Source organism: Tamandua tetradactyla, chromosome 17 (assembly GCF_023851605.1).
Source record: "Tamandua tetradactyla isolate mTamTet1 chromosome 17, mTamTet1.pri, whole genome shotgun sequence".
NCBI lineage: Eukaryota > Metazoa > Chordata > Mammalia > Pilosa > Myrmecophagidae > Tamandua > Tamandua tetradactyla.
In genome coordinates, this window is record NC_135343.1 from 64349780 (window position 1) to 64362986 (window position 13207).

A 13207-nucleotide genomic window follows, 5' to 3' on the forward strand; every position below is an offset into this window, starting at 1 on the left:
CTTAAAATAACTGTCAAAATTTGGGAAATAAACAGAATTTCAGTAAAATTCTGAATATCTCCTCTAAGGATATTGCTTTAGCCCTGAGGAAAGTTGAAGATTGTATTCAGTTGTTAAATGCTGCCAGAATGCAATATACCAGAGATGGAATGGCTCTTAAAAAGGTAATTCATTAAGTTGTAAATTTACATTCCACAGCTATATAACTATGCAAACAAAGGTATTCAGAGAAAGTTATCTTGACTCAAAAAGGCTGATGGGTCCAGCACACCTCTGTCAGGTGTGGCTGAAATCTGCCAATCCTTTTGCATCTCATTTCAAATGGCATCTCTGGAGTCATTTTCTTTCTGCATCCAGAAATATGTGTATGCTGTTGACTCTGACAACTCTGTCACCTGTATCAATGCTGAAGTTTTTTCAAAAATGGTTCTCTCTTTAAGGATTCCAGTAAGAAATCCCACCTGTAATGGGTGGAGACACCTTCTCAAAGAAACCTCCTGTTCACAAGGCCCCACCCACCACTGGCTGGGTCACACCTCCATGGACACAACTTAGTCTAAAGACCACAACAAGCAATATTGAATCGGATTAAAGAGTCACTTTTCTGTGGTGCACATCAGTTTCAAACCATTGCAAAGATTTTATCAATTTCAGTCACTAATAATGTTATGTGTGATTGAATTTATTGAATAACCACTAAAAGAATTAAAGCACATTATATATAATGCCCTAAAAAGAAGGCATCATTTCTTCTTCAACTAAAATGTAAAGTTCATCACATTTTGAATCACACATAACCAGATTCTTAGTACTTAAAAGGAGACACATTAAGAAATTGTAAAGCTAAATTGAAAGTAAAAGAATGGAAAATTATATATATGTACTTATTTATTTACATATAATTATGATATAATTATAGTTATTTTTATATTTATATAAATAATATAAACAATTATACATAAATGCAAATTATTTATATAAATTATTTATATATTCATAAAATTGCAACATTAACTAAAAAAATAGGGTAGTTATAATAATATCCAAAATGCATATGATTTAAACAAAAATCATTACTGAGGAAAACACTTCACTTCATAGTGATAGATGTTTCAATTCACCCTGAAGATATAACAACACTGAATTTTACCCATTTAATAACCAAACTCTAAAAGGCAGAGAGCAAATGGTGAAAAATTGTAGAGAGAAAAAGCATAAATACACAATGGTAAAGGTGGTTTAACTGATCCCCAATTTCAGCTTTGCAAAACAACCAGGAAAATTTAATAAAAGTAAGAATATCTGAAAAACAACAGAAACGTCATGAAAACATGAACAGATTTACACATTCATTTCATGGCACACATGGAACCACACAAAAAATGATCACGGGGCGAGCCACAGTGGATCAGCAGGCAGAGTTCTCACCTGCCATGCCAGACACCTGGGTTAGATTCCCAGTGCCTGTCCATGCTAAAAAATAAAAATAAAAAATATCTTGGGCAGAGACAGCAAACAAACATGAACACATTTCAAAACACTGAACACTCTCAAAATGTTTTCTCTGACTTGCAGGCTATTGAGCTAGAGATCCACGATAAAACATGATTTAAAATATCCATATATCTTAAAAATAGTATTTTTTTGTCTATGTCCCACTTCTGAAAAGCCCAAGAAAGCTCCTACCAGACAGAATGTTCCACAGATAAAATAAACTCCCCACAAAATTCAAAATACTAGAAGCACTGGGTCCTAAACAAAGCCTGGTAAATTCTGGAAGAGAGTCAACAGTTTGGAAAAGGGAAGTTTAATATAAAGAATTGCTAAACTGTGACAGAGAAGCAACTTTGAGATGTAAGAGAACTCCACATGGCATCGGAGCAGATGATGCATCCCTGAGAGAACAACAGGAAAGTGGGGTACCCTTCCCAAGACTGGCTTTTAGACCTTCTTGGAGAAGGTGTTGTTTCAACTCTCTGAATGGCAGAGAAGTTTGCTGGATTGTGCAAACCAGAGCTGTCTGCAGTCTCTGGGCAACAGGAAGGAACACTCCAGGCATGGGAGGGGCTCAGGAGAACCACAAGTAGGAGCAGAGTGCAGGTGTGCAGAGGGAGAGGGGACACAGGTGCAGGTAACAGGCATGGAGCCCACAGCGACCTCATCAAAGGGACCCTCAAGGCCATGGAATGTATGGTGTGTGAAGAAAATTGATTAAAAAAGTTGATTTGATAAATTTTGGTGGATTCACACAGTGACCTTCTATTCAGCAATGAAAGTGAATAAATTGCAGATGCATACAACAGAATAATAGCCTATAAATATTGAATGAAAAATGCTAGCAACAGAATAATGTATGTATAAAATTCCATAACGAGCCAAATTATATGGTTTTGTGATGTGTATGTGGGATTTCAACATGTGAATCAAGGAAATCATTATTACAAGATTCAGAAAAATCAAGAAGGAAGTGTTATTGTTGGTAAGGGGGGAGTGGATTTCGGCAGTATGTGGGGCAGGAATGTGCCAGGTCATGGTGATATCTTGGTGACAACTAGGCTGTTGTTAATCAAAATTGTGTATGTGTGCATGTTTTATGCAATTGTCCTTGACATGTTTTAAAATAAAATTTTGAATCTTAGTATACATTTAGAATACATAGAATTTCACACATTTATTGACACATATGAAAAATAATACCCTCAAATGGCACTTTATTTGACAGAGTATTGGTCAGTTAGCATTTGTTGTATAAATTAAAAAATGAAAACAAACTGAATCTAGGAAAGGTTTAATTCTATCAATAATCATGTCAGTTGATAAAACAGTTATATTTTGTTCTAATTTATCTATATTGTCAGTTCAAACTTCTCTTGCGAGTTCTAAATTCAACATTCCTGTCTGTGTCTATGGCACTTCTAGCTCAGTATCTCTGACATCTGTCTCATGAGCTTTACACCTCCACACAAGCCAACCCCGCCCAATGCCACCCAAGGGAAGGAGCAGCACACATCATGTTGTCTAAACCACAATTAGTGGAGTAATCTCGATGATACTGTTTATCTTAGCACTCACATCCTCCTCCTGTCAATCTTACAACTACGTATTCTCCAAACCATCCACATATTCCTAACTCCACTGCCATGGCTTTAGACCAACCCACCAACATCTCTCTCCTGGATTCCTGAAATAGCTGCCTAACTGATTTTCTAACATCTATTCTTGACATTCTTTTTAAAAAATAAGTTCACTTCACTAAAAACAGAGTGATCTTTTTGAAAGGCAAATTTGGTCATGCCATCTGGCTGCTTAAAAACCTACTTTAAGCATGACACTTTAAATTTGTGTATAGTTAAACTAACTAAAGTATCCATTGTTGGTGGTTCTAAGTATATTGTTTTGTAAATAAAAATGAAATTAAAAACTAAAAATAAATAATAAAAAACCCTGTGTAACCTGTGGTGCAATTGTAGCTCAATGATAGAATTCTCACTTGCAGTGTGGCAGGCCTGCATTCGATACCCAGCCCATGCACTTTCCAAAACAAACAAAGAAGCTAGCAAAAAAATAAACAATTCATGCTGCAATAAAGGGGTAGTCACCTGGAAAAAGAATGAAATGTGACTCTGCCTTACAGGATATAAAAACACACAGACACACACACACACACACACAAACATAGAAACACCTTTCTGTTGCTTCCTGTTGAAACGGAGCTCGAAGAATATTAAGGAATGATGAGAAAAATAGAAAGGAAGAAAGAAAGAAAGAAAGACACAGACGGGCTCAGGGGGTCTGAAGCTGGAGTTTACTTCAGACAGACTTCAGACAATTTTATTCCTAACCAGATTCTGGTTATATACCACAGGATGACAATAGGCATGCATGCATTTCCTGAGGGAACAAAGTTCTTATCTTTCAGTGTTCTACCTTCATACTTAAAATAACCATTTTGGGTAAACAAACATTCTCTTCCTCCTAGACTGTCTTACATAAATCAGATAACATAAAGCAGCTTACTGCCACCACCACCCTAATGCCATCTATCCCAAGTAGTTCTGCAGGTCTTATGTTAATCCTATCTCCTACACCTTTCCACTGCACCAAGTTAAACACACACACACACACACACACACACGAACAAACATACAAGGTACTTCCTTATTGACCTCAAACATGCATATCTTACAACAAATTTTGCATTTACTGATTTTCTTTCATCAATATCGACTACCCCTTCAAACTTAAACTCTGAGAGACAGTCTTATTTTTTTAATTGCTTATTGACATTATTATAAAGTAAATACCCAGAAATGTATTTGACAAATAATAGATTCTCAATTCGAATTTATTTAGTAAATGAAAAATGAAAAGAGAAATCAATGAAGAAAAGCCTTAACTATAACAAATTCACTCACAAATATAAAACTAAAATAAAAGAATCAATTGTTTAATGCAACGATGTAAAACATTCTAGCTTTAATGGAATTGTAAATATGTTAGCATGAAATAAATACCCAGGGGAAAGAAACTTGGTGGACACCTAGTGCTGTCACATATGAAAACAATGTCTCATTGTTGACAAAGACTGTTTTCCATCCTTGACCAAGTTGCCAGTCTCTTTCCTTCATGCCCCTTTCACACTGACTCCCTCCTCCTCACCACCTTCACACCAGGGAGAGCAGAGAACAACTTAAACTGCAGGGTATAGACAGAAAACATGGCACGTTCAGACCCTAACTATTCTAAATACCAATGTACCTGGAATTCCCCCTTACACTTCCCCCCTGAAAGACTCCTAACTAGGCAGCTCCTTTTCTCCCTCCTCCTGTCTCTCTGCCCTTACAGGCTCCAGGCAGCCTCAGGACCTCAAAGGAAACTAGTCCCAATGAGTGGTTAGAACTACAGAATTGCCTTTGAAGGAATAAGTAAAGGAAAGGGAAATAGGAAGGAAAAAGGCAGTTAGAAAGGAGGTAGAGAATAACTACATCAGTAACAAGGACAAGGAAGGCTGGAAGGAAAGACAGAGTCCACTGAAGGAAAAAGTAGGACAGGAAAAAATACTACTAGGCAGAAAGTTTCAATATGAAGAGGCAGGAGGAAGGGGAGCAGCTGCTGCTGCTGCAGGACTCAGTGCCCTGCAGCTGGGAGAGGAGGTTTGTGTTCGAGGCTGAAGCACTGTGGGAGGATAGCTGATGTGTTGCTGACAGTAATAAGTGGCCACATCTTCAGCCTGGGCTCCACTGATTCTGAGAGAGAAATCTGTCCCAGACCCACTGCCACTGAATCGCTCGGGGACCCCAGATGCCCGGGTGGATGCATAGTAGATGAGCAGTTTGGGAGACTGTCCTGGTTTCTGCTGGTACCAGTTTAAGAGGTTCTTCTGGTTGGAACTGTACAAAAGACTCTGGCTGGCCTTGCAGCTCATGGTGATGGTCTCCCCTGGAGTCACAGCCACAGAGACTGGAGACTGGGTCATCACAATGTCCCCACTGGCACCTACAGGCAGAAAAGAACAAGATCATACAGTAAATCACAAATATATACAATGTATATTCGCATGTAGGTTTCCTCATTTATCATATATAATCAGATCTGTTTGAGATGGAACAGTCTGTACACTCTGCATGTGGAAACCATCTCTCCAGTTTTATAAAGACATTGCTCTTCTGAAGCTCTCACCTGAGACCCAGAGCCCCAGGAGGATGAGGAGTTGGGACTGTGACAGCATCTTGCTCACCGTCTGGTGCACTCAGGCCCCATCTCCAGGGAATCCCCATTAATAGAGTCTGAGCAGCAGCCAAGTCCCCAGGACTCTATGCAAATCTTCACAGGGTATAAAAGGAAATGTGCTGTGCAGTGAGTTGTGAAGACAGATAATGGAAGGAAGGGGACACAGTAACATTAGCACAGGAAATGTGAGTGTAGTCATGCAAACATCTCAGAAATCAACTGCAAACTATACTTTTCAACAAACTTTAGCAAAATTATGAAATTTAAATGATTTTACTACTCACTTTATGGTTCAACCTAGCTGCAATCATCTTGTGTGCCTAAAATTAATTTTGTAATAGAATATATTTATCAGTGAGTGAAAAGTTTCTGAACATTTAAATATGGTAGCAGGAACTATGTGGAATATATTCATATCATGGGATAGAATGAGGACGTCGTGCACAAATTATGCGTCTACCACAGACTATTCTGAACTTTAAATATGTACAGGAAATTCTTTTTTGACATCTCAAAGTCACCTTAATATGTCCACAACCAGACCTCTGATACTGCTGTCAACCCAAATAAAGTCTCTGAAAATGAGTCACCAGACACGTAAAAGTTACCCTTGGCACTGCCCGTTAGACAACGAGTTTTCAAATCACAAATGAAGAGATATCCAGTCTCAGAAGAACTGCGCCATCTTGTGGTAACAGGGAAAATAGCCCCAACTCCCAAGGTCTCAGAGTAGGTTCTTTACTTACTCCTTCTAAAAATAAAAAAAAATACCTTTAGAGTTATACAAATAATAATATGAACCTTTCTATACCTAGGACATTAAGTTATGAGAAAATGAGACAGAATCCCTGACCTCTTAACCTTTCATTTTTCTGGGAGAGACAGACAATGAACAAGGGACATATCCTCAGCCTCTCATATCTAGCTTCTCTGAGATTTCCCCCCTGCCGCAAAGTTGTTGATACAGGACAAGTGGGGTGAGGTGCATCCAGGTCCATTTCATGGTCATCCCTCATCATGAACAGAGTCAGAGGTAGAGATAAAATTTGAGACAGTTTAGCAATCTTATATGCAACATAATCCCTCCAGTTCCATAATTTCCACTTTTCATTCAAAGCAACAACTGTTCTGCCACCAAGAAGTTTCCCTTAATGTTGCACATACTAAGGCAGATATTGTTCCAGTTCTAATTAATAGTACATTTATTTTTCCCTAGCTTTCTCCATATGAACCCAGTATCTTAGGTGAAGGTGCAGTTACCACATATTCAGGAATGGGGTGGCACAGACCCAAACCACCAGGAGGACATTCCTACTCAGTCAAAGGTCCACCGTGTTCTTGGTCCACCACATATATGGGTTTGGAAGATGCCAGTACTTGCTTCATGTTTGCCCTCATCCCTCATGGTTTATTTTTGGTGCTTTTCCATGAAGTTAATATGCCTCTATTCTTAATTTAAATTTCTACTTTGTAATTGACTATTCTCTTAACTCAGTACAATAGACGTTCCTTCCTGAGCCTACATACATTAAAAACCTTGAGATTGTCGTGGACAACATGGTGATGCAACAGGTTGTGTCATGTGAATGACGGCATCAGGGGTACACATAAAATGTATGGAAATGTCCTCTCTGAAGAGTAGGTAGTTGACCTCATGCATGACTAAATAGTGACTTTGCTTGCAAAGCTCAGGGAAGAACACTTCCAAAAATGCACAGGATGTGGTCTTCAATGATTAAGAAGGTCAAAACTGTGAAAAGCAGACAAGGGACTGATTCTAGGCACCCATTAAAGTCTGGATGAGAGCTTAGGGTTTAGATTAAGTGCAGCAAGATTCCATGGAACATGAGTCAGAATTAATATTTGTTCAGCAGATACTTTCTATGTCATTTTATGAGCATTAACACTGTGAAAAAGCGGGTAATGTGGAATCATTACCCTTTCTGTGTCAGCTGGGAAGATAAAGCTTCTATCCTAATCTCTAAAGCCATTCACAATTTTTTAAATTTAAGTTTTCCCAAACTCCTCACTGCAAAAAATTAAAATTGGGGCAAAACAATACTCGATAAAACATAAAAAGAGCATTAAGGTAAGTAGAATACTAAGAGGGTCCTCAAGTTTCCTGGCTGCTGGCATGTACAAACCCTATCCCAGTTGTTCAAACACTAATTTAGATTCTGCTATGAAGTGATTTTGCATATTTAATGAAATCTTTTGACTTTGCAAATAAAATAAAATCTGTTGACATTAACAATGGAAACTATTCAAACAGGTCTGACCATTTCACCGGAGCCCTTTACATATCATGCTGTACTTGCCAGAGACAAATAACTCAGGAAAATTCATAGATAATTAGGATGTGACATGGCAGAAAATATCTGATGTTGCCTATGGAGGTTGAGGGGCCACATGGCAAGGAATGAGGGCAGCCTGCAGGAGATGAGAACACACAGCCAGGAAGCAATAGGATCTCAATCCTACCACCCAGGGAACTGATTCTGTCCAACCACATCAGCTTGGAAGAGAACTCCAAGCTCTGGAAAGAACACAGCCTCACTGTCTTCTTGATTTTATCCTAAGACCCTGAGCAGAGATCCTTTTATGAGCTTCTTACTTCCAGGAGTGTAAATGATGAGTTTCTAACATTTGAGCCAAAAGGTTTGTGGTATTTTGTTTCAACTCCCATAGAAAACAAATATGAGATGTTTACTGCATTTTCCTACACTGACTTCAACAACAGGAGATCCAAAAGTCATTTTGTCCTCTCTTGGAAACTGACAAGTTGGGAAAATCCAGGCCTGAGTGGAGAGGACACATTGAGTGAGAACTAGAGAGTTGTGTTCAATGCTGAAGTGATGTGGGAGGACAGCTGTAATGTAACTGAGAGAGAAGTCATCCACCACACCTTCAGCCTTGAGCCTGAGGATGCTGAGACTGAAATTTGTAGCTGACCTAGTGCCACTGAATCAGTGGGGAACACCATTCAGCTGGGTGGATACCCAGGAATTGACTGTTTAGGGAACTGTCTTTGTTCTGCTGCTACCAGGCAAAGTAGATCTTCTGGATGAAACTCTGTTAAATGCTCTGGGTATATAATACTTTTCTCCAGGACACCAGAAGATGAGACCATAGTTGACAAATGAAGTCAGTTTGGACAAATATCTTATATAAATGCATTACTTTGAAAAATATTTTAAAATATTTTTTAGGACATAATTTTTAAAATCATTAGAATTCATTACTTCATTCTTCATCTAATATTGATTTTCTTAATCCTCAAAGATAATAATCTGGATGAATGAATGTGCTTAAGTTTTCACCTGGGAATCCAAGCAACAGCATGTGAGGATCTGGGTCTGTGACATCATCATTCAGCTGTTGCCCTATTAGTCCCTGCTGAGGTCACATTGCAGCAAAAGCACTCTTTTGCAGCCCTGGCAGCTGCCTAGGATGCAGAGGGTCTATACAATGCAGAGAGTGATTACAGAAGCAAATCAAATGAGCTATGCATTGTGGATGCATAAAAGGTAAAGAAAGAGCTAAAGACATCATCATTGCAGATAATATGACTCTGTGACAGTGAAAGACACAGAAATCAGTGTCTAAAATTTCCAATAAATATTCAGAAGTTGAAATATAAATAGATTTGAAAAATCAATAGTTTCTATTAAACACACTACATTAAAAATATGGGCTATGAAGAGCCTCTATTTTTAGTTCATCTATATCTTAATATCTATACCATCTTAAAACAGTTGTCTTAAAAAGATAGTATGATATTTTGGATGTCCTGTAGACAAGGACTGTATTAGTATTGGAAGTGGTTTGTTCAGGAATATGTTGCAAAACTTTCTACTTGAATTTGGAGTCTGGGAAAGATCAGAGGGGCAGAAGTGAGCTCTAAAGTCCACCAGGTTGGAAAGTTCTCAGGTACACCAGTCATCCCTTAACCTGTGATTCCCTTGGGGATCCATCCTCAGGGGAGTAGCAAATGAGATATGGAACAAACCTTTCTCCATTTCAGATGCTAGGAATTAGACCCACCCAGGTGGGTGGGTCTGAAATTTTTGAACTTTAATTTGGTTTGAACTCTACTTGGTAGCATCCACAGGCACTTAGCAGAAATACATTTAAAACTTCTCTTGAGAGCACTCCAATCAAAACTGTCATGTATTCTCATAAGCATTTTAGAACTGCCAATATTAGCAAGGTGTCAGAGACTTCCCCAAATCCTCAAAAGTAAGGGATCCTAAATGTGAAAAACATGAGTAATTACAGCATCACAGCAGCAGATAAGTCTCATTATACTTCAGCTTTTCAAATTTCCAAAATTTTTTAAGGGAATGATAAAAACAAGAAAATCTTCATAAAGAAAGGAAACTGTAAATGGTAGCATTGCTCTCATACTAAAGAACCTCACTACAAGAAAATACAGAGCCAAGCCTTTTCCTTTGTTCATTATCTAAATCATCACTTGCATGTGAACCCATGTTAACAAGGTTTTTAAGGATGTGACCTTTAGTTAAAGCAATAGCAACTGAATCAATTCGGGTTTTAATCAGGATTAACTGGAGTTTTTTTAAACAGAATGAAATACAGATTTAGAGGAAAAGCTGGAGAGTAGCAAGACATAGGAAGACAACAGAACCCAGAAGAGTTAGAAGGTGTTGCTTTGTGCATTGCCCTGGAGGGGGCAGTCAAGAGCCAAGGGATGTTGGCAGCGAGCCCCAGGATACCACCTCCTTTGTGGAGAAAGCAGTGACTTGCTGATGCCTTCATTCTGGACTAACTTATCTCAAAAGTGTAGGCAACTTGTATTTCCTTATAGCAAGAATCCCAGGGTGTGCCTGGCTCTAGACTGGTGGGCTGCAGTGGTCTGGGAGAGGCATGGAGTCCCATCCCTGAAGGAAAAGAGGGAGGGAGGGGACAGTTCTTACACACATATTGGCTGCTAAATAAAACAAGATGGCAGGGACCCACAGCCTTAGTCCCTTCTGGACAGGCACCCTTAGGATTTCAGGACAGTTATCCCTATATGCATTAAAAACAAAGGGATCAGAGAACAGAAAACATAATATACTTATGCAGGGCTGTGGGGAACAGATGACCAAAGAGCGTTATCTGCTTATAAGACGGGAAGAGCAGAGTAAGGAGCTGTTTTCTTGTCCCTTCTTCTAGGGCCTTTTGGAAAGGGTCTGCATTCCCTTCATGAGACCACAGCTCTGGTTATGCTGTGAAATACAACAAAATGAAACCATCAACTTGAACCCAATCAAAAACAGAATCTTAGCCAAGGGAGGAAAAGTGATTTTCAAGACAAACTTATCAAGATAATCAGGTGTTCAGAGACCCTGAAAAATTACAAGCGACATTAACAAACAAGAAGACATGGCCACACAAATGATCAAATTAAATGTTAAAGGAAATAAAGAATTTAGAACATTTAATCATTTATGTTCATGCAAAACTCCTAATTAATTTCAGTAATATTAAAAGATAAGGGATATCAACAAGCACAAAAAGAGCATAAAGAAGAATTCAAAAAATATATAAAAATAGCAGGTTTATGGAAATGAAAGATACTGTGGATGAATTTAAAACTATTCTGAAAGGACAACTGGCAATGTGAAGGGGCCAAAGAAAAGATCAGTGAAATAGAGGGCATAGCAACTTAAACATGCAAAAGAAAAACTGGAGAAAAATGTGGAAAATTTTGAACTGGGTTTCAGGGAAATGATTGCAGTTCTAAACTCAAAACAATGATTACACTTTTAAACTCAAAGCAATGTTCAAATGAAGGCATCCAGACAAAAACAACATACCCTGACTCTAAGGAAAGGCTGATGGCATCTGTATTTCTCTGTGACATGGGAAGACACACAGTGATGTCTGCTGGCTCTTCTCTCTCGGACATTCTGTGTGTCCTTGCTTGTGCCTTGTTGAACATTTCTGCATCTGAGCTCTCTCCAAAATGTTTCTGCGTTTTATCCTCTTTTAAAGGACTCCAGAAATCGTCATTAACCACAACCATGAATTGGGTGGGTCCTATGCCCATGAAAACAACCTAAGCAAAACATCCTACCAACCATAATGGATTATAAGAGTGTAACTTTTCTGGGGTACATAACAGATTCAACCATGCACACCTTTTTATCTTAAAAATGGATAAATAGAGAGATAAATAATAGATCTGACAAATACACTCCAAAGGATAAAAGAGTTAAAATAAGGGTGACTCAGTATATTAATGTTGACTATTAATGGATTAGACTTCTAAACACAAGGACACATATTGGCATAATGGATAAAATACAAGGTCCAACTACTGGCTTTTTAAAAGTGACTCCTTTAGACAAAAGGATACAAATAAGCTAAAAGTGTATGGACAGAAAATGATATTCCACACAAGCAGTAATGAAATAAAAGCTGGGAAAGCTATACTAATACCAGAAAAAATTGACATTAAATGCAAAAGTCCTATAAGGTATAAAGAAGGAAACTATGTATTAATAAAAGGGACAATTCACCAGGAAGAAAAAGAAATCATAGATATGTATATACCTAATCAAGGTGGCCCAAATTCTTGAGATGAACCCTGGCAAAACTGAAGTTGAGAGATATGTTTCTCTACAATCATAGCAGGAGACTTCAACACAGCACTCTCTGCAACAGCGTATCTAAACAGAGGCTGAACAAGGGCGAAGAGAATCTAAATAACATGATAAATAGACTAGGTCTAACAGACATATATATAATATTAAGTCCAAAACACCACTATAAACATTCTTCCAAGTGCCCATGGAAAGTTCTCCAGGATAGACAACATGCAGGACTACAAACAGGGCTTAACATATTTGAAAAGATTGAAATTGTAGAATGTGCTTTCTCTGATCATAATGAAGTGAATCAGGAAATCAAGTACAACTATAGATCTGGAAATATCACTAATATATGGAGGTTAAACTGCATGTTCTGAAACAATTTTGCATCAAAGAAAAATTGAAAGAGAAATTATGTTTTGTATTCATTGTTTCTGTTCCTTTTATTTTTTGTTTATATTTTATTTTGTTTTATTTCTCCATGATTTTCTTGCTTTCTCTGGTTTTCTATTGGTGTCATATATAATTTGATTTTCTCTTATCTATATGCATAGCATTGATTTCTTTTAAAAATTATTTTAATGGTTGTCCTAGACTTTATGATATATATTTTCTACTTATTTATATGCATTTTCACCCTACACTGCCACAGATCACATGTACTGCAGGTAACATAAGAGTCATTCGAATTCTGCCTCCTATCTCTTATAGCATTGTTGTCATGTATTGTTTTATTATTTTATGGTATAACATAGTGTCGTGTCACTTAGCAATAAATTATCCAAAATAGTATGCTATTATTAAGAACAAAGTGTTGTCCGCTACATCAGTCAAAAAAAGAAACTGAAAAGATTCTACTTTACCTACATTTATTCCCT

At 37.8% G+C, this 13207-nt stretch overlaps 1 pseudogene across 1 annotated transcript; it reads right to left on the minus strand.

Moving 5' to 3' along the window:
* Window positions 1–5077: 5077 nt before the first annotated feature.
* On the minus strand, window positions 5078–5778 carry LOC143661194 (immunoglobulin kappa variable 4-1 pseudogene; annotated as a pseudogene). The gene is made up of 2 exons (XR_013164436.1): window positions 5680–5778; window positions 5078–5496 (listed from the first exon to the last, which is right to left on the minus strand). The product of XR_013164436.1 is annotated as an immunoglobulin kappa variable 4-1 pseudogene (transcript).
* Between the last annotated feature and the right edge of the window lie 7429 nt (window positions 5779–13207).